At 45.1% G+C, this 23,690-nt stretch overlaps 1 pseudogene; it reads left to right on the top strand.

Moving 5' to 3' along the window:
• The window catches only part of LOC135530536 (homeobox-containing protein 1-like), a 31,183-nt pseudogene extending 17,209 nt beyond the window's left edge, over positions 1 to 13,974 (top strand).
• Positions 13,975 to 23,690: the final 9,716 nt, after the last annotated feature.

The raw sequence follows: 23,690 nt of genomic DNA, 5'->3' as shown, positions 1-23,690 counted from the left end.
CTGATGCTTAATGACAGTCTCGGTAATACCCTATACTCTGATGCTTAATGACAGTCTTGGTAATACCACTCTGATGCTTAATGACAGTCTCGGTAATACCCTATACTCTGATGCTTAATGACAGTCTCGGTAATACCCTATACTCTGATGCTTAATGACAGTCTCGGTAATACCCTATACTCTGATGCTTAATGACAGTCTCGGTAATACCACTCTGATGCTTAATGACAGTCTTGGTAATACCCTATACTCTGATGCTTAATGACAGTCTTGGTAATACCCTATACTCTGATGCTTAATGACAGTCTCGGTAATACCACTCTGATGCTTAATGACAGTCTCGGTAATACCTGGCTGTATCCGGTGAGAGGAGAGCATCTTTACCCTGAGTAAATAATGTCTGGCTGTGATGCTTAATGACAGTCTCGGTAATACCACTCTGATGCTTAATGACAGTCTCGGTAATACCCTATACTCTGATGCTTAATGACAGTCTCGGTAATACCCTATACTCTGATGCTTAATGACAGTCTCAGTAATACCCTATACTCTGATGCTTAATGACAGTCTCGGTAATACCACTCTGATGCTTAATGACAGTCTCGGTAATACCCTATACTCTGATGCTTAATGACAGTCTTGGTAATACCCTATACTCTGATGCTTAATGACAGTCTCAGTAATACCCTATACTCTGATGCTTAATGACAGTCTCGGTAATACCCTATACTCTGATGCTTAATGACTGTCTCGGTAATACCCTATACTCTGATGCTTAATGACAGTCTCGGTAATACCCTATACTCTGATGCTTAATGACAGTCTTGGTAATACCACTCTGATGCTTAATGACAGTCTCGGTAATACCCTATACTCTGATGCTTAATGACAGTCTCGGTAATACCCTATACTCTGATGCTTAATGACAGTCTCGGTAATACCCTATACTCTGATGCTTAATGACAGTCTCGGTAATACCCTATACTCTGATGTTAATGACTGTCTCGGGGGTAAGGACCATCTATACTCTGATGCTTAATGACAGTCTCGGTAATACCACTCTGATGCTTAATGACAGTCTCGGGGTAATACCCTATACTCTGATGCTTAATGACAGTCTCTGGAGATACCCTATACTCTGATGCTTAATGACAGTCTCGGTAATACCCTATACTCTGATGCTTAATGACAGTCTCGGTAATACCCTATACTCTGATGCTTAATGACAGTCTCAGAGGGGTGAGAGGACCTATACTCTGATGCTTAATGACAGTCTCATGTAATACCCTATACTCTGATGCTTAATGACAGTCTTTACCCTGGTAATACCATATCTCTGATGCTTAATGACAGTCTCGGAGGGGTAATACCTATACTCTGATGCTTAATGACAGTCTCAGTAATACCCTATACTCTGATGCTTAATGACAGTCTCGGTAATACCACTCTGATGCTTAATGACAGTCTCGGTAATACCACTTTACCCTGATGCTTAATGACAGTCTGGAATACCCTATACTCTGATGCTTAATGACAGTCTCTGTAATACCCTAGTAAATCTGATGCTTAATGACAGTCTCAGTAATACCCTATACTCTGATGTAATGACAGTCTCTGTGATAATACCACTCTGATGCTTAATGACAGTCTCGGTAATACCCTATACTCTGATGGCTTAATGACAGTCTCGAGGGGTAATACCACTCTGATGCTTAATGACAGTCTCGGTAATACCCTATACTCTGATGCTTAATGACAGTCTCGGTAATACCACTCTGATGCTTAATGACAGTCTCGGTAATACCCTATACTCTGATGCTTAATGACAGTCTCTGTAATACCACTCTGATGCTTAATGACAGTCTCTGTAATACCCTATACTCTGATGCTTAATGACAGTCTCGGTAATACCACTCTGATGCTTAATGACAGTCTCTGTAATACCCTATACTCTGATGAGTAAATAATGTCTGTGATGCTTAATGACAGTCTCGAGTAATACCCTATACTCTGATGCTTAATGACAGTCTGAGAGGAGAATACCCTATACTCTGATGCTGGGTCCTATTCATTCGAGCAAAAGGTTTTAAAACATTCTGCATTGTGGACAAAAACAACTTTCTATTTGGACGGGAGTTCAGATAGTACCTTTACTTTGAGTTTCATTTGGTGTCTAGTGAAAAACGAGACGCGTTGTGAGTTAATGCTTTCCCTGAGTATTGGCTCCTCCAGGTGCCACTCTAAACATGCGGAGAGCATCCCCTGAGTAATGGCTATGGAGGAAATGGAGTGGAGACAGACCACACCCCATATAAGTACCGCCCCAGGAATCTTCCGTCTACGCAGAGGAAGTCGTTTTACCTGGAGGAAAGAATGTCTGGCTGTGATGGAGAGGTGAGGAGCGAGCAGAGGGGTGAGAGGAGAGCATCTTTACCCTGAGTAAATAATGTCTGGCTGTGATGGAGAGGTGAGGAGCGAGCAGAGGGGTGAGAGGACAGCATCTTTACCCTGAGTAAATAATATCTGGCTGTGATGGAGAGGTGAGGAGCGAGCAGAGGGGTGAGAGGAGAGCATCTTTACCCTGAGTAAATAATGTCTGGCTGTGATGAGGAGAGGTGAGGAGCGAGCAGAGGGGTGAGAGGAGAGCATCTTTACCCTGAGTAAATAATGTCTGGCTGTGATGAGGAGCGAGCAGAGGGGTGAGAGGAGAGCATCTTTACCCTGAGTAAATAATGTCTGGCTGTGATGGAGAGGTGAGGAGCGAGCAGAGGGGTGAGAGGAGAGCATCTTTACCCTGAGTAAATAATGTCTGGCTGTGATGAGGAGAGGTGAGGAGCGAGCAGAGGGGTGAGAGGAGAGCATCTTTACCCTGAGTAAATAATATCTGGCTGTGATGGAGAGGTGAGGAGCGAGCAGAGGGGTGAGAGGAGAGCATCTTTACCCTGAGTAAATAATATCTGGCTGTGATGGAGAGGTGAGGAGCGAGCAGAGGGGTGAGAGGAGAGCATCTTTACCCTGAGTAAATAATGTCTGGCTGTGATGAGAGAGGTGAGGAGCGAGCAGAGGGGTGAGAGGAGAGCATCTTTACCCTGAGTAAATAATGTCTGGCTGTGATGGAGAGGTGAGGAGCTAGCAGAGGGGTGAGAGGAGAGCATCTTTACCCTGAGTAAATAATGTCTGGCTGTGATGAGGAGAGGTGAGGAGCGAGCAGAGGGGTGAGAGGAGAGCATCTTTACCCTGAGTAAATAATATCTGGCTGTGATGAGGAGAGGTGAGGAGCGAGCAGAGGGGTGAGAGGAGAGCATCTTTACCCTGAGTAAATAATATCTGGCTGTGATGGGAGAGGTGAGGAGCGAGCAGAGGGGTGAGAGGAGAGCATCTTTACCCTGAGTAAATAATGTCTGGCTGTGATGGAGAGGTGAGGAGCGAGCAGAGGGGTGAGAGGAGAGCATCTTTACCCTGAGTAAATAATGTCTGGCTGTGATGAGAGAGGTGAGGAGCGAGCAGAGGGGTGAGAGGAGAGCATCTTTACCCTGAGTAAATAATGTCTGGCTGTGATGAGGAGAGGTGAGGAGCGAGCAGAGGGGTGAGAGGAGAGCATCTTTACCCTGAGTAAATAATGTCTGGCTGTGATGGAGAGGTGAGGAGCTAGCAGAGGGGTGAGAGGAGAGCATCTTTACCCTGAGTAAATAATGTCTGGCTGTGATGAGAGAGGTGAGGAGCGAGCAGAGGGGTGAGAGGAGAGCATCTTTACCCTGAGTAAATAATGTCTGGCTGTGATGGAGAGGTGAGGAGCTAGCAGAGGGGTGAGAGGAGAGCATCTTTACCCTGAGTAAATAATGTCTGGCTGTGATGAGGAGAGGTGAGGAGCGAGCAGAGGGGTGAGAGGAGAGCATCTTTACCCTGAGTAAATAATGTCTGGCTGTGATGGAGAGGTGAGGAGCTAGCAGAGGGTGAGAGGAGAGCATCTTTACCCTGAGTAAATAATGTCTGGCTGTGATGAGAGAGGTGAGGAGCGAGCAGAGGGGTGAGAGGAGAGCATCTTTACCCTGAGTAAATAATGTCTGGCTGTGATGGAGAGGTGAGGAGCGAGCAGAGGGGTGAGAGGAGAGCATCTTTACCCTGAGTAAATAATGTCTGGCTGTGATGAGGAGAGGTGAGGAGAGAGCAGAGGGGTGAGAGGAGAGCATCTTTACCCTGAGTAAATAATGTCTGGCTGTGATGGAGAGGTGAGGAGCTAGCAGAGGGGTGAGAGGAGAGCATCTTTACCCTGAGTAAATAATGTCTGGCTGTGATGGAGAGGTGAGGAGCGAGCAGAGGGGTGAGAGGAGAGCATCTTTACCCTGAGTAAATAATATCTGGCTGTGATGGAGAGGTGAGGAGCGAGCAGAGGGGTGAGAGGAGAGCATCTTTACCCTGAGTAAATAATGTCTGGCTGTGATGAGGAGAGGTGAGGAGCGAGCAGAGGGGTGAGAGGAGAGCATCTTTACCCTGAGTAAATAATATCTGGCTGTGATGGAGAGGTGAGGAGCGAGCAGAGGGGTGAGAGGAGAGCATCTTTACCCTGAGTAAATAATGTCTGGCTGTGATGAGGAGAGGTGAGGAGCGAGCAGAGGGGTGAGAGGAGAGCATCTTTACCCTGAGTAAATAATATCTGGCTGTGATGGAGAGGTGAGGAGCGAGCAGAGGGGTGAGAGGAGAGCATCTTTACCCTGAGTAAATAATGTCTGGCTGTGATGGAGAGGTGAGGAGCGAGCAGAGGGGTGAGAGGAGAGCATCTTTACCCTGAGTAAATAATATCTGGCTGTGATGGAGAGGTGAGGAGCGAGCAGAGGGGTGAGAGGAGAGCATCTTTACCCTGAGTAAATAATATCTGGCTGTGATGAGAGAGGTGAGGAGCGAGCAGAGGGGTGAGAGGAGAGCATCTTTACCCTGAGTAAATAATGTCTGGCTGTGATGGAGAGGTGAGGAGCGAGCAGAGGGGTGAGAGGAGAGCATCTTTACCCTGAGTAAATAATGTCTGGCTGTGATGGAGAGGTGAGGAGCGAGCAGAGGGGTGAGAGGAGAGCATCTTTACCCTGAGTAAATAATGTCTGGCTGTGATGGAGAGGTGAGGAGCGAGCAGAGGGGTGAGAGGAGAGCATCTTTACCCTGAGTAAATAATGTCTGGCTGTGATGGAGAGGTGAGGAGCGAGCAGAGGGGTGAGAGGAGAGCATCTTTACCCTGAGTAAATAATGTCTGGCTGTGATGGAGAGGTGAGGAGCGAGCAGAGGGGTGAGAGGAGAGCATCTTTACCCTGAGTAAATAATGTCTGGCTGTGATGGAGAGGTGAGGAGCGAGCAGAGGGGTGAGAGGAGAGCATCTTTACCCTGAGTAAATAATGTCTGGCTGTGATGGAGAGGTGAGGAGCGAGCAGAGGGGTGAGAGGAGAGCATCTTTACCCTGAGTAAATAATGTCTGGCTGTGATGGAGAGGTGAGGAGCGAGCAGAGGGGTGAGAGGAGAGCATCTTTACCCTGAGTAAATAATGTCTGGCTGTGATGAGGAGAGGTGAGGAGCGAGCAGAGGGGTGAGAGGAGAGCATCTTTACCCTGAGTAAATAATATCTGGCTGTGATGGAGAGGTGAGGAGCGAGCAGAGGGGTGAGAGGAGAGCATCTTTACCCTGAGTAAATAATATCTGGCTGTGATGGAGAGGTGAGGAGCGAGCAGAGGGGTGAGAGGAGAGCATCTTTACCCTGAGTAAATAATATCTGGCTGTGATGGAGAGGTGAGGAGCGAGCAGAGGGGTGAGAGGAGAGCATCTTTACCCTGAGTAAATAATGTCTGGCTGTGATGAGGAGAGGTGAGGAGCGAGCAGAGGGGTGAGAGGAGAGCATCTTTACCCTGAGTAAATAATGTCTGGCTGTGATGAGAGAGGAGCGAGCAGAGGGGTGAGAGGAGAGCATCTTTACCCTGAGTAAATAATATCTGGCTGTGATGGAGAGGTGAGGAGCGAGCAGAGGGGTGAGAGGAGAGCATCTTTACCCTGAGTAAATAATATCTGGCTGTGATGGAGAGGTGAGGAGCGAGCAGAGGGGTGAGAGGAGAGCATCTTTACCCTGAGTAAATAATATCTGGCTGTGATGGAGAGGTGAGGAGCGAGCAGAGGGGTGAGAGGAGAGCATCTTTACCCTGAGTAAATAATGTCTGGCTGTGATGAGGAGAGGGAGAGAGAGCATAGATGACTGAGAGGAGAGGGAAGAGTGGGCTCTGCTCTAAAGTAGTGCACTACATAGAGAATAGGGTGATATTCGGGACACCGGCTATATCTGTGTTTTGAGATGGCCACCTCTTCTCCTCAGCTACTTCAATGACAACCAGTACCCTGACGAAGCTAAGAGAGAGGAGATCTCTAACGCCTGCAACGCTGTCATCCAGAAACCAGGTATTCTGTCCACCTTACTGTTGTTCTGGCCTTTGTTACTAGACCTGATTTAGCTGATAGATGCTTAGCTACTTACTGTGACTGTAGTGTAATGGTTGTCCTGCCCAGCTACCTGTGACTGTAGTGTAGTGGTTGTCCTTCCCAGCTACCTGTGACTGTAGTGTAGTGGTTGTCCTGCCCAGCTACCTGTGACTGTAGTGTAGTGGTTGTCCTGCCCAGCTACCTGTGACTGTAGTGTAGTGGTTGTCCTGCCCAGCTACCTGTGACTGTAGTGTAGTGGTTGTCCTGCCCAGCTACCTGTGACTGTAGTGTAGTGGTTGTCCTGCCCAGCTACCTGTGACTGTAGTGTAGTGGTTGTCCTGCCCAGCTACCTGTGACTGTAGTGTAGTGGTTGTCCTGCCCAGCTACCTGTGACTGTAGTGTAGTGGTTTCTGTAAAATACCTACATGTACAAATAAATGTAAACTGAACAAAGATATAAATGCAACATCCTACAATTTCAAGTTACAGTTCATATGAGGAAATCAGTCAATTGTAATAAATTCATGAGGCCCTAATCTATGGATTTCACATGACTGGGAATACAGATATGCATCTGTTGGTCACGGATGGTTGTCCTGCCCAGATACCTGTGACTGTCACGTGTAGTGGTTGTCCTGCGGATACGGACTGTAGTGATACGGTTGTCACGGATACAGCTACCTGTCACGGATACGGTTGGTCACGGATACGGTTGGTCACGGATAGTGGTTGTCCTGCCCAGCTTCCTGATAAAAAGTAGGGCTATGGATCAGAGAACCAGTCAGAATCTGGTGTGACCACCATTTGCCTAAGGCAGCGCTTCACATCTCCTTAGAGTTGGTCCGGTTGTTGATTGTCACCTGTGGAATGTTGTCCCACTCCTCTTCTTCAATGACTGTGTGAAATTGCTGGATATTGGTGGGAACTGGAACACGCTGTCGTACATGTTGATCCAGAGCATCCCAAACATGCTCAATGAGTGACATGTCTGGCGAGTATGCAGGCCACGGAAGACATTTTCAGCTTCCAGGAAGTGTGTTGAGATCCTGCGACATGGGGCCGTACATTATCATGCTGAAACCTGAGATGATGTAGGTGGATGAATGGCACGACAATGGACCTCAGGATCTGTAGTGTAGTGGTATTCTGTGCATTCAAATTGCAATCGATGAAATGCAATTGTGCTCGTTGTCCGTAACTTATGCCTGACCATACCATAAGCCCACCTCCACCACAACGTTGACATCAGTCAGCACCACGCCATACACCTGACATACAAGCTTCTTGATATGCCACACCTGTCAAGTGGAACGCTTTTTTTGGCAAAAGAGAAATTCTCACTAACAGGGATGGAAACAAATGAGTGCGCAACATTTCAGAGAAATAAGATTTTTGTGCGTATGGAACATTTCTGGGATTTTTTTTATATTTCAGCTCATGAAACATGAGACCAACACTGTTGCATTTATTTTTTCAGTGTACTTTGCCCTTTGGAATATAATTTACTGTTTGGAATAATCTGGAATGATCTAATCTCCTGAATTTTATTTTATTTCAGGGAAGAAGCTATCGGACCTGGAGAGAGTCAGCTCTCTTAAAGTCTACAACTGGTTTGCCAACCGACGCAAGGAGATCAAGAGACGAGCTAATATTGGTAACGTGGGCTGGGTTTCTCTGTCGTCGTTGGTTACGTAGGCTGGGTTTCTCTGTCGTCGTTGGTAACGTGGGCTGGGTTTCTCTGTCTTCGTTGGTTACGTGGGCTGGGTTTCTCTGTCGTCGTTGGTGACGTGGGCTGGGTTTCTCTGTCGTCGTTGGTGACGTGGGCTGGGTTTCTCTGTCGTCGTTGGCTGGGTTTCTCTGTCGTCGTTGGCTGGGTTTCTCTGTCGTCGTTGGCTGGGTTTCTCTGTCGTCGTTGGTTACGTGGGCTGGGTTTCTCTGTCGTCGTGGGCTGGGTTTCTCTGTCGTCGTTGGCTGGGTTTCTCTGTCGTCGTTGGTGACGTGGGCTGGGTTTCTCTGTCGTCGTTGGTTACGTGGGCTGGGTTTCTCTGTCGTCGTTGGCTGGGTTTCTCTGTCGTCGTTGGTTACGTGGGCTGGGCGACGCTGGGTCTGTTTTGTAATGAAGGATTTCAGCAGGACATCAATTTGTTTCACTGTCATTTCTTTGATTTAGTCTGGCTGCATGTCTCTCAGTATTGAGATGGTTAGTCCTACGACCCCTTTCTCCCCCGTAGAAATCTGTCTACTCTGGCCAGTCCTCAGAGCCTGGTTTCTCTGGTCTACCCTGTACAGCCAGTAGAGGACTGGCCAGCCCTTGGTGCCTGGTTCCTCTCTAAGTTTTTCCTGCTACCTGTGCCTCTGCATTGCTTGCTGTTTGGGGTTTAGGTTGGGTATCTGTTAACTGCTGATGTAAAAAATAAGTTATTATAAAATGAGTTTAATTGACAGATTTGTCCTGTGTATACAGCTGTGGCGTTGCCTTGAGAATTCTAGATTCCAACTGTGATGAGAATGTTCATGTAGTGACATAACCATCCACTGGGTGTCATGACCTTTCACCTGGCTGGAGGTCACAGACACTAACACTTAGGAAGTTGTGGGGAGTCGACGAGGTCAGACGTGTCATAAGGCTCTGACGAAGGCGGTTTACGCCGGGACGTAAAGCCTGTTCCTACGCCCCGTCACTAAATAACGGACATCTGTGCAGAAACGGGACGCTCCATTTTGTCTTTGTCCTCCTCACCCGTTGACCTATCCGACGGGATGGAATGTTTTTGTGTCATAATAACCGGCCCTCTTCTTTCTTTTTTTTTTCTCAAGAAGCCACAATCCTGGAGAGCCATTGGATAGATGTGCAGAGTCCTGGAGGACACTCAAACAGCGATGACATCGATGGAGGTGACTACACAGAACAGGCCTGTGACCTGCCCTACTTTGACAAGAGACCCATGGCCAGACCCTTTGGCTTCTACAGGCTGGAGCCCACTTCACCCACACAGGTATGGAGCCAGAACCAAAGCAAACGGTATTTTATTTAGTACGTTTCTGACAAACATTTGATTCAGAGGAGAGAGAGCTGCATTCCTGTGAGATGTCTGGCGGACCCACAGGCCCTGACGGATATCATTGTGGCGAGGTTGGCATTTTTCATGCTACGGTTGGGAGTGGGCAGTCAGGCAGACAACTTCGGGATGATAATATTTGTTTAGTCTCACTGATTTAGAAACATTTTTTGTGTGTGTAGTTGTCATCTTGTGAATTAAAAGCGGAGGTCCTGGTCACAGGTTGGTTCATGTTCACGAGCCTACCTCTTAGGGCGATTTCATATTAATTTGATTAATTTGAGTGTATATTTTTGCTCAGGGATTTGGAATATCGTATCGCAAGAATCAATTACATTTTTGTAATTGTTTTTTAAAAATGGTGTATGTCCGCTTATTCTAATGTTGTCTTATTGGTCTGGTGTTCTTCGTTCCTCTGTGCTGTGAACACCTTCCAATTCACACCAGAGATCTGCATATAATGACGAGATGCCCATGTCTCCGCCCTAAACAATGGGAGTCGTTGTCCCCAAAGTCGGGAAAACAGGCCACCAAGCTTAGGTCCATAATAAGCCATAGAAACACACAGATTTTGGCAAAGAGTGGAACCTCTTGCTTTCGGTTTATACACACACACAGCCCCTCCACATTCTACTCACAACAACAAAGACGAAAGAGATGTTATTTTACTGTGATACCCTTTTTTTATGTCTCAACTCCTCAAGTTGTGTACAGAACAGACACAACAAACTGTTGGAAACGGACCAGAATGGGTGAGTCTCACAATCTTGGTAATACTCTTGGTTAATTTTTTTAAACTTCATTTTTTTTGTAGTAGATAAAAACACCATCTAATTGTCTGTTTTTAAATTTAATCTTCTTACCTGTTCAGATTTGAATTTCTGCACATTTTCCAAAAATAGTCTTTTTACCGTAACGCCGTAAGATACACAAGTTATTACATCATAAAATAACGTTTTGATTACACTGAGTATATCAAACATTAACACCTTTTTCTAATATTGAGTTTTACCTGGTTCGTCAGTCATGGAGCAGGTGTTCCTAATGTTTTTGTATAGGCACTGTATATTTTAATCCGTAACTTGTGGCATGTTCATAATTCCTTTTAAACTAATATTCATATTATTATTTTTTTTCAAAGTACACCAATATCAAAAAGCAAATTTTAATTTTTATAGCTCAAATATTTAGTATTCTGTAATATTATTCGATGAGTATTTTATTGTTGATGCGTTTCGGTCATCAAGATCCACATTACTGTAGATTAGACAGCATTACGGTAACGTCGGACTTCATCAAGAGTAAAAAAAAAAAAACTAAAATGTAAGTCTGAATACTTGTTATTATATATATATATATATGTATGTATATGTATGTGTATGTGTGTGTATATGTATGTATATGTGTGTGTGTGTGTGTGTGTGTGTGTATATATATATATATATATATATAAGTATTCAGACCCTTTACTCAGTACTTTGTTTTATATATAAAAAAAATGTGCTTTGTTATTATGCGGTATTGTGTGTAGGGGTCTGAATACTTTCCAAATGCATTGTATTGTGATGTCATTATGGGGTATTGTGATGTCATTATGGGGTATTGTGATGTCATTATGGGGTTTTGTGATGTCATTATGGGGTATTGTGATGTCATTATGGGGTATTGTGATGTCATTATGGGGTTGTGTGTGTAGATTGAGGAGAGAACTATTTAATCCATTTCAGAATAAGGCTGTAATGTAACAAAATGAGGGAAAAGTCAAGGGGTCTGAATACTTCCTGAATGTGATGTGTGTTTTGGGCAGAGAAGCACGTTGTGTTGGTCTTTCCATGAAAATGTATGACTATGGTTTAGACTCCGACATTGACAGGAAATAAATATTGATAACATGTATTTTACTCTGTCCACAAATCGTCCTGCTCTTTAAAAGTTGTTCAAAGCGTAGCTCAAGCCATGTCCACGTTCCTATTGTCCTCAACTCTGCTCCCTTTCAAACTACACTGTATATACAAAAGTATGTGGACACCTTCAAATGAGTTGATTCGGCTATTTCAGCCACACCTGTATAAAATCGAGCACACAGACCTCTCCGTAGACAAACATGGCAGTAGAATGACCTTACTGAAGAGCTCCGTGACTGTCAACGTGGCACCGCCAATAGGATGCCACCTTTCCAACAAGTCAGTTCGTCAAATGTCTGCTCTGCTACAGCTGCCCCGGGTCAACTGTAAGTGCTGTTATGGTGAAGTGGAAACATCTAAGGAGCAACAACGGCTCAGCCGAGAAGTGGTAGGCCACACAAGCTCATAGAACGTGACTGCAAAGTGCGTATCACGTTTTTTAAAAATGTCTGTCCTCTGTTTTAAACGACCTCTGGAAACTTCTGGAAGCGGAACTGTAGTCGGGAGCTAAATGGGGTTTCCATGGCCAAGTACCCACGATGCATAGCGTCAGCTGGCGTGGTGTAAAACTCTCCACCATTTGGACTCTGGAGCAGTGGAAAAGCTTCCAACTTTGTGGCAACAGTTTGGGTTTGACCCTTTCCGGTATAACAACGCTCCTGTGTACAAAGCGAGGTCCATTCAGAAATGGTGTGTCAATCGGTGTGGAAGAACTTGATCTCAACTCCATCAAACATCTTTGGGATAAATTGGAACGCCGACTGTGAGCCAGGACGAGTCGCCCAACATCAGTGACCGACCTCACGAATGCTCTCGTGGCTGAATGGAAGCAAGTCCCCACAGCAATGTTCCAACATCTAGTGGAAAGCCTTCCCAGAAGAGTGGAGGCTGTTATAGCAGCAGTGTTCCAACATCTAGTGGAAAGCCTTCCCAGAAGAGTGGAGGCTGTTATAGCAGCAATGTTCCAACATCAAGTGGAAAGCCTTCCCAGAAGAGTGGAGGCTGTTATAGCAGCAAAGGGAGGGACCAACTCCATATTAATGCCCATGATTTTTCTAATGAGATTTTCGAAGAGCAGGTGTCCACAAACCTTTGGTCTTAGTGTATTGTAGTGTACATATAACATATTGGTTGATAATACCACGTCAATCTCTGGCATAAAGAAAATTGGACAAATTTTGAATTTGCTCGGGGTGGCAAAATTGCTCGGACTAGGGCTGCTAAGGGAGTCGAGTAACATACATGTAAAATAACATTGAGCCTGCGGTCGGGTTTTGGGGGCCACAGTTCTTGCGTGAGTCAGACAAGAAGCCAGTGGGAGTGCTATGAAAACCAGCGGGGGGGTGAAGAAACCAGTCCCTCAGACCTAACTAAAATGAGATTATATATAAACGTGTTACTTTCTATGTTTCTCTCTCTTCCCCCCCCTTTCTTCCAGGACGATGGTACTGACCACCAGGACCCCATCTCTCTGGCTGTGGAGATGGCTGCAGTCAATCATACCATCCTGGCTCTGTCCCGGACCGAAGGGGTGCCCAGCAACATCAAGACAGAGGTCCCGGACGATGACTGAAGAGGTGGTTACTACTGGACAGTGACTGGGAGGAAAGTGTGGAGAGGGAAGGGTAATAGCCAAGAGAGGATAGGGTGTGTGTGTTTGTGTGTGTGAGAGATTGTTTGTGGTTCAAGGAATGTGAAGATGACCAAATGAAGCTATCAAACTCCAGCCACCCTCCTTCCCCTTGTTCTCAGCTCCTCCACGGTCCCGGTGAACTGTCCCCTCCTTCCCCTTGTTCTCAGCCCCTCCACGGTCCCGGTGAACTGTCCCCTCCTTCCCCTTGTTCTCAGCTCCTCCACGGTCCCGGTGAACTGTCCCCTCCTTCCCCTTGTTCTCAGCTCCTCCACGGTCCCGGTGAACTGTCCCCTCCTTCCCCTTGTTCTCAGCTCCTCCACGGTCCCGGTGAACTGTCCCCTCCTTCCCCTTGTTCTCAGCCCCTCCACGGTCCCGGTGAACTGTCCCCTCCTTCCCCTTGTTCTCAGCCCCTCCACGGTCCCGGTGAACTGTCCCCTCCTTCCCCTTGTTCTCAGCCCCACCACGGTCCCGGTGAACTGTCCCCTCCTTCCCCTTGTTCTCAGCCCCACCACGGTCCCGGTGAACTGTCCCCTCCTTCCCCATGTTCTCAGCCCCACCACGGTCCCGGTGAACTGTCCCCTCCTTCCCCTTGTCCTCAGCTCCTCCACGGTCCCGGTGAACTGTCCCCTCCTTCCCCTTGTTCTCAGCTCCTCCACGGTCCCGGTGAACTGTCCCCTCCTTCCCCTTGTTCTCAGCTCCTCCACGGTCCCGGTGAACTGTCCCCTCCTTCCCCTTGTTCTCAGCCCCTCCACGGTCCCGGTGAACTGTCCCCTCCTTCCCCTTGTTCTCAGCCCCTCCACGGTCCCGGTGAACTGTCCCCTCCTTCCCCTTGTTCTCAGCCCCTCCACGGTCCCGGTGAACTGTCCCCTCCTTCCCCTTGTTCTCAGCCCCTCCACGGTCCCGGTGAACTGTACCCTCCTTCCCCTTGTTCTCAGCCCTCCACGGTCCCGGTGAACTGTCCCCCTCCTTCCCCTTGTTCTCAGCCCCTCCACGGTCCCGGTGAACTGTCCCCTCCTTCCCCTTGTTCCTCAGCCCCTCCACGGTCCCGGTGAACTGTCCCCTCCTTCCCCTTGTTCTCAGCCCCTCCACGGTCCCAGTGAACTGTCCCCTCCTTCCCCTTGTTCTCAGCTCCTCCACGGTCCCGGTGAACTGTACCCTTGTTCTCAGCTCCTCCACGGTCCCGGTGAACTGTCCCCCTGTCTTGTCCTCATCGGAGTGAAGAAGTTGAGTGGAGGATAATAAATGGCTGTTTTTCTCTGGACCTCCACCCCAATATGGTGCCACTGGTCCCTGGGGCCCTGGTCAAACCGTCTTCCCACTCCTCCTCTCTGTGCCCAGACCCACATACCTCAATCCTGCTGTACTGTATATATGGTATCTGTTCTCATCAGAGACATAGAATGGAAGTCTGTTCTAGAATGGAAGTCTGTTCTAGAATGGAAGTCTGTTCTAGAATGGAAGTCTGTTCTAGAATGGAAGTCTGTTCTAGAATGGAAGTCTGTTCTAGAATAGAAGTGATACCATTTCTATGATTCTCATATTGTCTCATCGTGTGCTGCCCTGAACCCATTTCCTTGTGCAATGCATTGGTAGCGGATCAGTGGCCTCTTACTAACACTGCTGGAAGAGAGGGAGGGATGTAGTTTATCACCCTGCCAAAGAACAGTCAGTTGACTACTCATCTGTGGATTGGACTGTTCTGATTGGACTAGACTGTTCCCGACTGCAGGATACATTGAACAGTCTACAGCTTTCATTCCTACTGGAATCTTAACGTTTGGTTGGTAAACATTGACATTATGAATTGTCCCATTGTTCATTGTGTTCTTTTTAAATGGAATGGCCACCAGAAATACTGAAGTCCACCTTCTGGAGCGGACGGTTAAGTGCATGCGTCAGAAAGCAATCTGAAAGCCAGCAGTACCCCCCCCCCCCAAGGCCAAATGAGAGACACAGCTAACTTCTGATCAGTTTAGCCTTGTAGGTCAGTGGATATTAAAGGGACAATCTGTGATTTGGTTAAAAAAAAAAAATCTGACTTAAATAATGATATACACCCATTGATTTCTTGACATAATATAATTTCAAACGGACCTGAGAGCTGTGTTACATAGATGGTGAATCTAATAATTTTTAAGGGTTACATTTGATCAAAAGTACATTAACTAACGACGGGTGAGTTTCCTGGAAGTTTGGTAGCACTAATATCGCATCCATTGGCGGCAACCGTGTGAATGATGATCTCGGTGTCGACAGACGGTACAAAGCTTTTGGGTAACTCGCCCTCATCGAAGGACGTAACATATCGTATGAAATGGATGAGCACCACTTTCTAAACTACTGTCTGGAGAGAAAAAATCCCCCCCCCTCAGGGAAGTAGATTTCCTCGCTGTCAAAATTCGCAAAAAATAGTCCTCTAACCATCGTTTCTGGAATTTGTGTTACTCCCTGACTGTCCAGCTTTAATTTCAGTGATTTAATAGTGGACACAGTCAAGGAACTGTATAAATGTAGGTCTGTTAGCGTTTCTAAGTGACAGTCCTGCTTTAAGGGGGGAGTGAATATAAGCCGACACTCGGCCCTCCGTGGACTGAGACCCCCCTGGTAGACGGTGTATATACAGCTCTTTCAGATCCATTCATTTGTCCACATTTTGTTACATTAGACTTATTCTAAAATGGATGAAATTGTTTTTATTCCCCCTCATTAATCTACACACAATACCCCGTAATGACAAAGCAAAAAACATATTTTTATGAACGTTTTTTTTTGCAAATGTATTACAAATAAACTCACATTTACGTAAGTATTCAGACCCTTTACACAGTACTTTGATGAAGCACCTTTGGTAGTGATCACAGCCTCGACTTCTTGGGTATGATGCTACAAGCTTGGCACACCTGTATTTGGGGACTTTCTCCCATTCTTCTCTCAGATCCTCTCAAGACATTCAGAGACTTGTCCCGAAGCCACTCCTGCATTGTCTTGGCTGTGTGCTTAGGGTTGTTGCTGCTGCCACCACCATGCTTCACCATAAGGACGGTGCCACGTTTCCTCCAGACGTGACACTTGGCATTCAGGCCAAAGACTTCAATCTTGGTTTCATCAGACCAGAGAATCTTGTTTCTCATGGTCTGAGAGTCTTTAGGTTCCTTTTGGCAAACTCCAGCTGGACTGTCAGGTGCCTTTTACTGAGGAGTGGCTTCCGTCTGGCCACTCGACCATAAAGGCCTGATTTGGTGGGGGTGCTGCAGAGATGGTTGTCCTTCTGGAAGGTTCTCCCATCTCCACAGAGGAACTCTAGAGCTCTGTCAGACTGACCATCGGGTTCTTTGTCACCTCCCTGATCAAGGCCCTTCTTCCCCGATTGCTCAGCTTGGCCAGCTCTAGGAAGAGTCTTGGTGGTTCCAAACTTCTTTCATTTAAGAATGATGGAGGCCACTGTGTTCTTGGGGACCTTCAATGCTGCAGAAATATTTCAGTACCTTCCCCAGATCTGTGCTTCGACACAATCCTGTCTCTGAGCTCTACGGACAATTCCTTGCTTTTGCTCTGTCATGCACTGTCAACTGTGGAACATTACATAGACAGGAGTGTGCCTTTCCAAATCATGTCCAATCAATTGAGTTTACCACAGGTGGACTCCAATCAAGTTGTAGAAACATCTCAACGATGATCAATGGAAACAAGATGCACCTGAGGTCAATTTCGAGTCTCCTAGCAAAGGGTCTGAATACTTATGTAAATAAGGTAGGTCTGAACCTGTTGTGATGTCATTATGGGGTATTGTGATGTCATTATGGGGTATTGTGATGTCATTATGGGGTTGTGTGTGTAGATTGAGGAGAGAACTATTTAATCCATTTCAGAATAAGGCTGTAATGTAACAAAATGAGGGAAAAGTCAAGGGGTCTGAATACTTCCTTAATGTGATGTGTGTTTTGGGCAGAGAAGCACGTTGTGTTGGTCTTTCCATGAAAATGTATGGCTATGGTTTAGACTCCGACATTGACAGGAAATAAATATTGATAACATGTATTTTACTCTGTCCGCAAATCGTCCTGCTCTTTAAAAGTTGTTCAAAGCGTAGCTCAAGTCATGTCCACGTTCCTATTGTCCTCAACTCTGCTCTCTTTCAAACTACACTATATATACAAATACTTGAATGCTTTCCGAAGGCTCTGTAGACACAACGTCTCCGTATGCTACTTACTCTGTGATGTACAGGGCCTTCAGAAAGTTTTCTGATCTCTTGACTTGTTCCATATTTTGTTACGTTACAGCCTTATTCGAAGAAGAAAAAAATGAAATATCTTGTTTTTTCCCCCATCTACACACACTACCCAATAATGACAAAGTGAAAACATGTTTTTATAACTTTTGAAAATTAAATACTGAAATATCTCATTTACATAAGTATTCAACCGCTGTCAATACTTTGTAGAAGCGCCTTTGGAAGTGATTACAGCTGTATATATTTTTATTTTATCTTTATTTAACAAGGCAAGTCAGTTAAGAACATATTCTTATTTTCAATGACGGCCTAGGAACAGTGGGTTAACTGCCTGTTCAGGGGCAGAACGGCAGAATTGTACCTCAGCTCGGGGATTACAGCTGTGACTTCTGGGTAAATCGCTAAGAGATTTCCACACCTGGATTGTGCAATATGGGCACATTATTATATTCAAAATTCTTCACACTCTGTCAAATTGGTTGTTGATCAGTGCTAAAACAGCCATGTTCAGGTCTTGCCATCGATTTTCAAATCAGATTCAAGTCAAAACTGTTACTCGGGCCACTCGGGAACATTCGCTGTCTTCTTGACAAGCAACTCTGGTTTAGATTTGGCCTTGTGTTTTTGTTATTGTCCTGCTGAAAGGTGAATTATTCTCCCAGTGTCTGTTGGAAAGCAGACAGAACCAGGTTTTCCTTTAGGATTTTGCCTGAGACATTTTTTTGTTTTATCCTGAAGAACTCCCCAGTGTTTAACGATTACAAGCATACCCATAACATGATGTAGACACTACTATACTTGGAAATATGGAAAGTGATACTCGGTAATGTGTTGGATTTGCACCAAATCCAACACTTTGTATTCAGGACAAAAAGGTGACTTCCTTTGCCACATTTTTTGCAGTATTACTTTAGTACCTTGTTGAAACAGGAAGTCCATGCAACTTATGTCACTGCATTTATTTAGTGCTTTGTTGCAAACAGGATAGGATGTATGTTTAGGAATATTTTTATTCTGTACAGGCTTCCTCCTTTTCACTCTTTTCAATTAGGTTAGTGTTGGAGTAACTACGTTGTTGATTCATCCTCAGTTTCCTCCTATCACAGCCATTCAACTAACAGTTTTAAAGTAGCCAGTGGCGTCATGGTGAAATCACTGAGCGATTTCCTTCCTCTCCGGCAACTGAGTTGGGAAGGACACCTGTATGTTTGTAGTGACTGGGTGTATTGATACACCATCCAAAGTGTAATTCATAATTTCACCATGCTCAAAGAGATATTCAGAGATGAGGTAGTCATTCAATCATCAAACATCATATTTACAGATATATATTTTATATTTATTTCCATGCAGCTTATGTGACTTATGCACATTTTTACTCCTGAACTTTAGGCTTGCCGTACCAAAGGAGTTGAATACTTGACATTTCGTTTACTTTATTTTTTTATTAATTCGTACAAATTTCGAAAAAAACATAATTCAACTTTGACATTATGGGGTATTGTGTGTAGGCTAGTGACAAATCTCTAATTTCAAATTCAGGCTATAACAAAAAATGTGGGGAAAAGTCAAGGGGTGTGAAGACTTTTATGAAGGCACTGCATTTGCTTTTTTTTAAAGACAGTTTGACCCTTCACACACTTCTGAGTCTAGCGGAGTGGAGCTAAGCATTCTGGTTGGAACCATGCTTGACAGGACAAAGGGACATATCTCAGCCAGTGTAGTGTGTATTTATCAACCTGGTATTATTTGTTTCTGCTGCTTCAGAGGATCTTGTCTTGCCCTAACCCTGCGCTGGGTTCACTGTTCTCCACTAAAGAAACAGGTTCAAGAAGAGAGAGAAAAAAAGACAAATGTATTTATATTATTATTATATTATTTATTTTTATATTTTCTTAGTGTAAAATTACTGCATGTTGGGAAATTACGCTTTTATTGTGAAATCAATCAAATTTTAAAAGTCCTTCTTACATCAGCTGATGTCACAAAGTGCTGTACAGAAACCCAGCCTAAAACCCCAAACAGCAAGAAATGCAAGTGTAGAAGCACAGTGGCTAGGAAAAACTCCCTAGAAAAGGAAGAAACCTAGAGAGGAACCAGGCTCTGAGGGGTGGCCAGTGCTTTTCTGGCTGTGCCGGGTGGAGATTATAACAGAACATGGCCAAGATGTTCATATTTGACCAGCAGGGTCAAATAATAATAATCACAGTGGCTGTCGAGGGTGACACAGGTCAGCACCTCAGGAGTAAATGTCAGTTGGCTTTTCAAAGCCGATCATTAAGAGTATCTCTACCGCTCCTGCTGTCTCTAGAGAGTTAAAAACAGCAGTTCTGGGACAGGTAGAACGTCCGGTGAACAGGTCAGGGTTCCATAGCCGCAGGCAGAACAGTTGAAACTGGAGCAGCAGCACGACCATGTGGACTGGGGACAGCAAGGAGTCATCATGCCAGGTAGACCTGAGGCATGGTCCTAGGGCTCAGGTCCTCAGAGAGTGGAGGGAGAGAGAGAATTGGAGAGGGCTTAAATTCACACAGGACACCGGATAAGACAAGAGAAGTACTCCAGATATAACAAACTGACCCTAGCCCCCCGACACAAACTACTGCAGCATAAATACTGGAGGCTGAGACAGGAGGAGTCAGGAGACACTGTGGCCCTGTCTGATGATACCCCCGGACAGAGGCAAACAGGAAGGATATAACCCCACCCACTTTTGCCAAAGCACAGCCCCCACACCACTAGAGGGATATCTTCAACCACCAACTTACCATCCTGAGACAAGGCTGTTTGTCCACAAAGATCTCACCCATGGCACAACCAGAGGGGCGCAAACCCGGACAGGTAGATCACGTCAGTGACTTCAACCCACTCAAGTGACGCACCCCTCCTAGGGACGGCATGGAAGAGCACCAGTAAGCCAGTGACTCAGCCCCTGTAAAAGGGTTGGAGGCAGAGAATCCCAGTGGAAAGAGGGGAACTGGCCAGGCAGAGACAGCAAGGGCGGTTTGTCGCTCCAGTGCCTTTCCGTTCACCTTCCCACTCCTGGGCCAGACGACACTCAATCATAGGACCTACTGAAGATATGAGTCTTCAATAAAGTCTTAAAGGTTGAGATCGAGTCAGCGTCTCTCACATGGGTAGGCAGACCATTCCATAAAAATGGAGCTCTGCGTCCAGCTGTTTGCTTTGAAATTATAGGGACAATAAGGAGGCCTGCGTCTTGTGACCGTAGCGTACGTGTAGGTATGTATGGCAGGACCAAATCGGAGAGATGGGTAGGAGCAGGCCCATGTAATGCTTTGTAGGTGAGCAGTAAGACCTTGAAATCAGGTCATTCCTTAACAGGAAGCCAGTGTAGAGAGGCTAGCACTGGAGTAATATGATCCAATTTTTTTGTTCTAGTCAGGATTCCAGCAGCCGTATTTAACACTAACTGAAGTTTATTTATTGCTTTTTCCAGGTAGCCGGAAAGTAGAGCATTGCAGTAGTCACCTAAAAGTAACAAAAGCATGGATTAATTTTTATTCATAATTTTTGGACAAAGTTTCAACCCACTGAGTTGATGATGGCTCCGAAAGCCTTTTGGAGTGAGGTCTGTGAACTTTTCCATGTGAATATTAAAGTTGCCAAAATGTGATTATTATCTGCCATGACAACAAGGTCTGATAGGAACTCAGTGAGGAACGCTGTATATGGCCCAGGAGGCCTGTTTAACAGTAGATATAAAAAGTGATTGAGTTGGCCGCATAGATTTTATGACTAGAAGCTCAAAAGACAAAAACACCTGAGGGGGTTTTGTAAGTTGAAATTTGCTATCGTAAATGTTAGCAACACCGCCGCCTTCGCGGGATGCATGGGGGATCAATGCTTATTATTTTGTTTTCATTTTGTTTAAGTAGTTTTTCTTATTCCACTGTTGTGTGTATCCCCTTATGAAGACCAATCTCACACATGGAGACGACAAGATACTGTGTTGTGTAATAGCAAAGCAGTCCTCTATTGCAGGTGAACTGTCCTTTTTATTAAGGCTACTCTCCTGTAGTAGAACCTCCCAACCTGAAGGCGGTGCTGTGGTACAGGTCCTAGATGCTAGAATGTTCCGGCATTCAAGTTAATGCGGATTCGATTTCAGGTCAAGGACAAATAGGTATCCTGTACAAAATGTAAATTAGAATAAAAATGGTTGTCCAATCACACACACTCATAATAGTAAGTTGGACACGTGAAAGTAACCTCTGCTTCCTCTCCTTGTCCTCCCATGTGTTTCGCCAAGTGCAAGGGGGTCAGGCGGACTGGCAATGGAGCGATTCAGGCCCATGCCAGATGGGCTAGTCCGTCTTTAGCCCAGGTGGCCTGGCTAAATTGGGGTATATCGTAGAATAATCAGAATGGGTGCTAAAGCAAAAACATTTACCTGTGTGGGAGCTTCAGGGAATTAATGGGCCAGTGTGCTAAATGCCAGGGCTGAATTCTGGTCCCAGTCCGTCCCTGAAGGGGGGTGTTTGTCAAGAGTCCAGGTTCAGACTTATATCTACAGCCATGTCTCCTGTCCCCAGTAAATATAATCAACTACATTTAAAACGGTTAAGATAGCTCTCTGAAATGACACGTCTGCTGTTTTTATTAGTCATTCTCCAATAGTCTTCTGAATTACTGTATTGGCCGTTAAAGAATTTTGTGCCTTTTTTTGTTTCTGTATTTTTTGGGGGGGGGGAACCGACTGTTCTGTAATTAAAATGTAGTATATTAAGTTTTTTCTACTGTTTTCTTTGTTAGAATGTGTGTACACAGTTGAAGTCAGAAGTTTACATATACCTGAGCCAAATACATTTAAGCTCAGTTTTTCACAATTCCTAGTAAAAATGCCCTGTTTTAAGTCCGTTAGGATCACCACTTTATTTTAAGAATGTGAAATGTCAGAATAATAGAGTGAATGATTTATTTCAGCTTCTATTTATTTCACCACATTCCCAGTGGGTCAGAAGTTTACATACACTCAATTATTATTTGGTAGCATTGCCTTTAAATTGTTTAACTTGGGTCAAATGTTTTGGGTAGCCTTCCAAAAGCTTCCCACAATAAGTTAGGTAAATTTTGTCCCATTCCTCCTGACAGAGCTGGTGTAACTGAGTCAGGTTTGTAGGCCTCGTTGCTGTCAGAAGCTTCTAAAGACATAACATTTTTCTGGATTATTCCAAGCTGTTTAAAGGCACCGTCAACTTCTGACCAACTGGAATTGTGATACAGTGAAATAATCCGTAAACAACTGTTGGAAAAATTACTTGTCATGCACAAAGTGGATGTCCTAACAGACTTGCCAAAACTATAGTTTGTTAACAAGAAATTTGTGGAGTGGTTGAAAAATGAGTTTTAATGACTCCCAACCTAAATGTATGTAAACTACCGACTTCAACTGTATGTACACACACACACACACACACACAAAATAATAAAATTATATCAATGCGATGCCTGCGACTGTATTTATTTCCCCCAAAGCTATTAAAGGGGCATCAGGGTAGCCTAGTGGTTAGAGCATTGGGCTAGTAACTGAAAGGTTGCAAGTTCGAATCCCTGAGCTGACAAGGTAAAAATCTGTCGTTCTGCCCCTGAACAGGCAGTTAACCCACTGTTCCTCGGCCATCATTGAAAATAAAAATTTGTTCTTAACCGACTTGCCTAGTTAAATAAAGGTAAAATGAAAAAAAATATTTTTAAACAACATTCAACTGTAATAATCATGGTTCAAAGATTTTTTACAGGTTAAGAAAGCAAAAATAAGGTGATTTTATTTGCCTTAACTTTTTATACAAAAATGCCAAGTCTCCAAAAACTATAGATATTAAGTTAATGATACCATCAAACTCCTTGCCGAGTCAGGTGCAGTAGCAGACTAGCTCTATGCTGAAATAGTAACTAAATGAACGCGAACCTAAATGAACGTCTGAAACTCTGGACACTAAATGCACACTAAATTAACTAAATGAAATTGTGTTCACATGCCTGAGAAGTTTTCAAAATGGTTATGGCCTAGGTTAGGGCTTTTAACGTCTGGGACGCGTCTGGAAACTAAATGAACGTCTGGACACTAAATGAACGTCTGGAAACTAAATGAACTTAATGAACGCTAGGGTGGTTTTGGCCTAGGTTGAACTAAGGGTGGTTTTGGCCTAACAAGTCTTCTCCGGGGTGGTGTTGGCTGGAAACTAAATGAGCTAGGTGGACACTAAAAGTTCCATGTGATTCCCAGCGGACAGCACAGCCCCACCACCATGTCCCTTGGTGCCTGTCTCCTGCTGCTGGTCTTGGTCCATGCCCGGCTTGGTCGAGGGTCAGGTTCACAAGGTAAGTAGGTAGTGTAAGCCTTCCAGCTCACAAGCAAAGACATTACTAAGTAAATAAGCCTCTCACAA

The sequence above is a fragment of the Oncorhynchus masou genome, unplaced genomic scaffold (genome assembly GCF_036934945.1).
Source record: "Oncorhynchus masou masou isolate Uvic2021 unplaced genomic scaffold, UVic_Omas_1.1 unplaced_scaffold_1372, whole genome shotgun sequence".
NCBI classification, from domain to species: Eukaryota; Metazoa; Chordata; class Actinopteri; order Salmoniformes; family Salmonidae; genus Oncorhynchus; species Oncorhynchus masou.
Note: the sequence above shows the minus strand (reverse complement) of the source record. Positions and strands in the feature narration are given on the sequence as shown.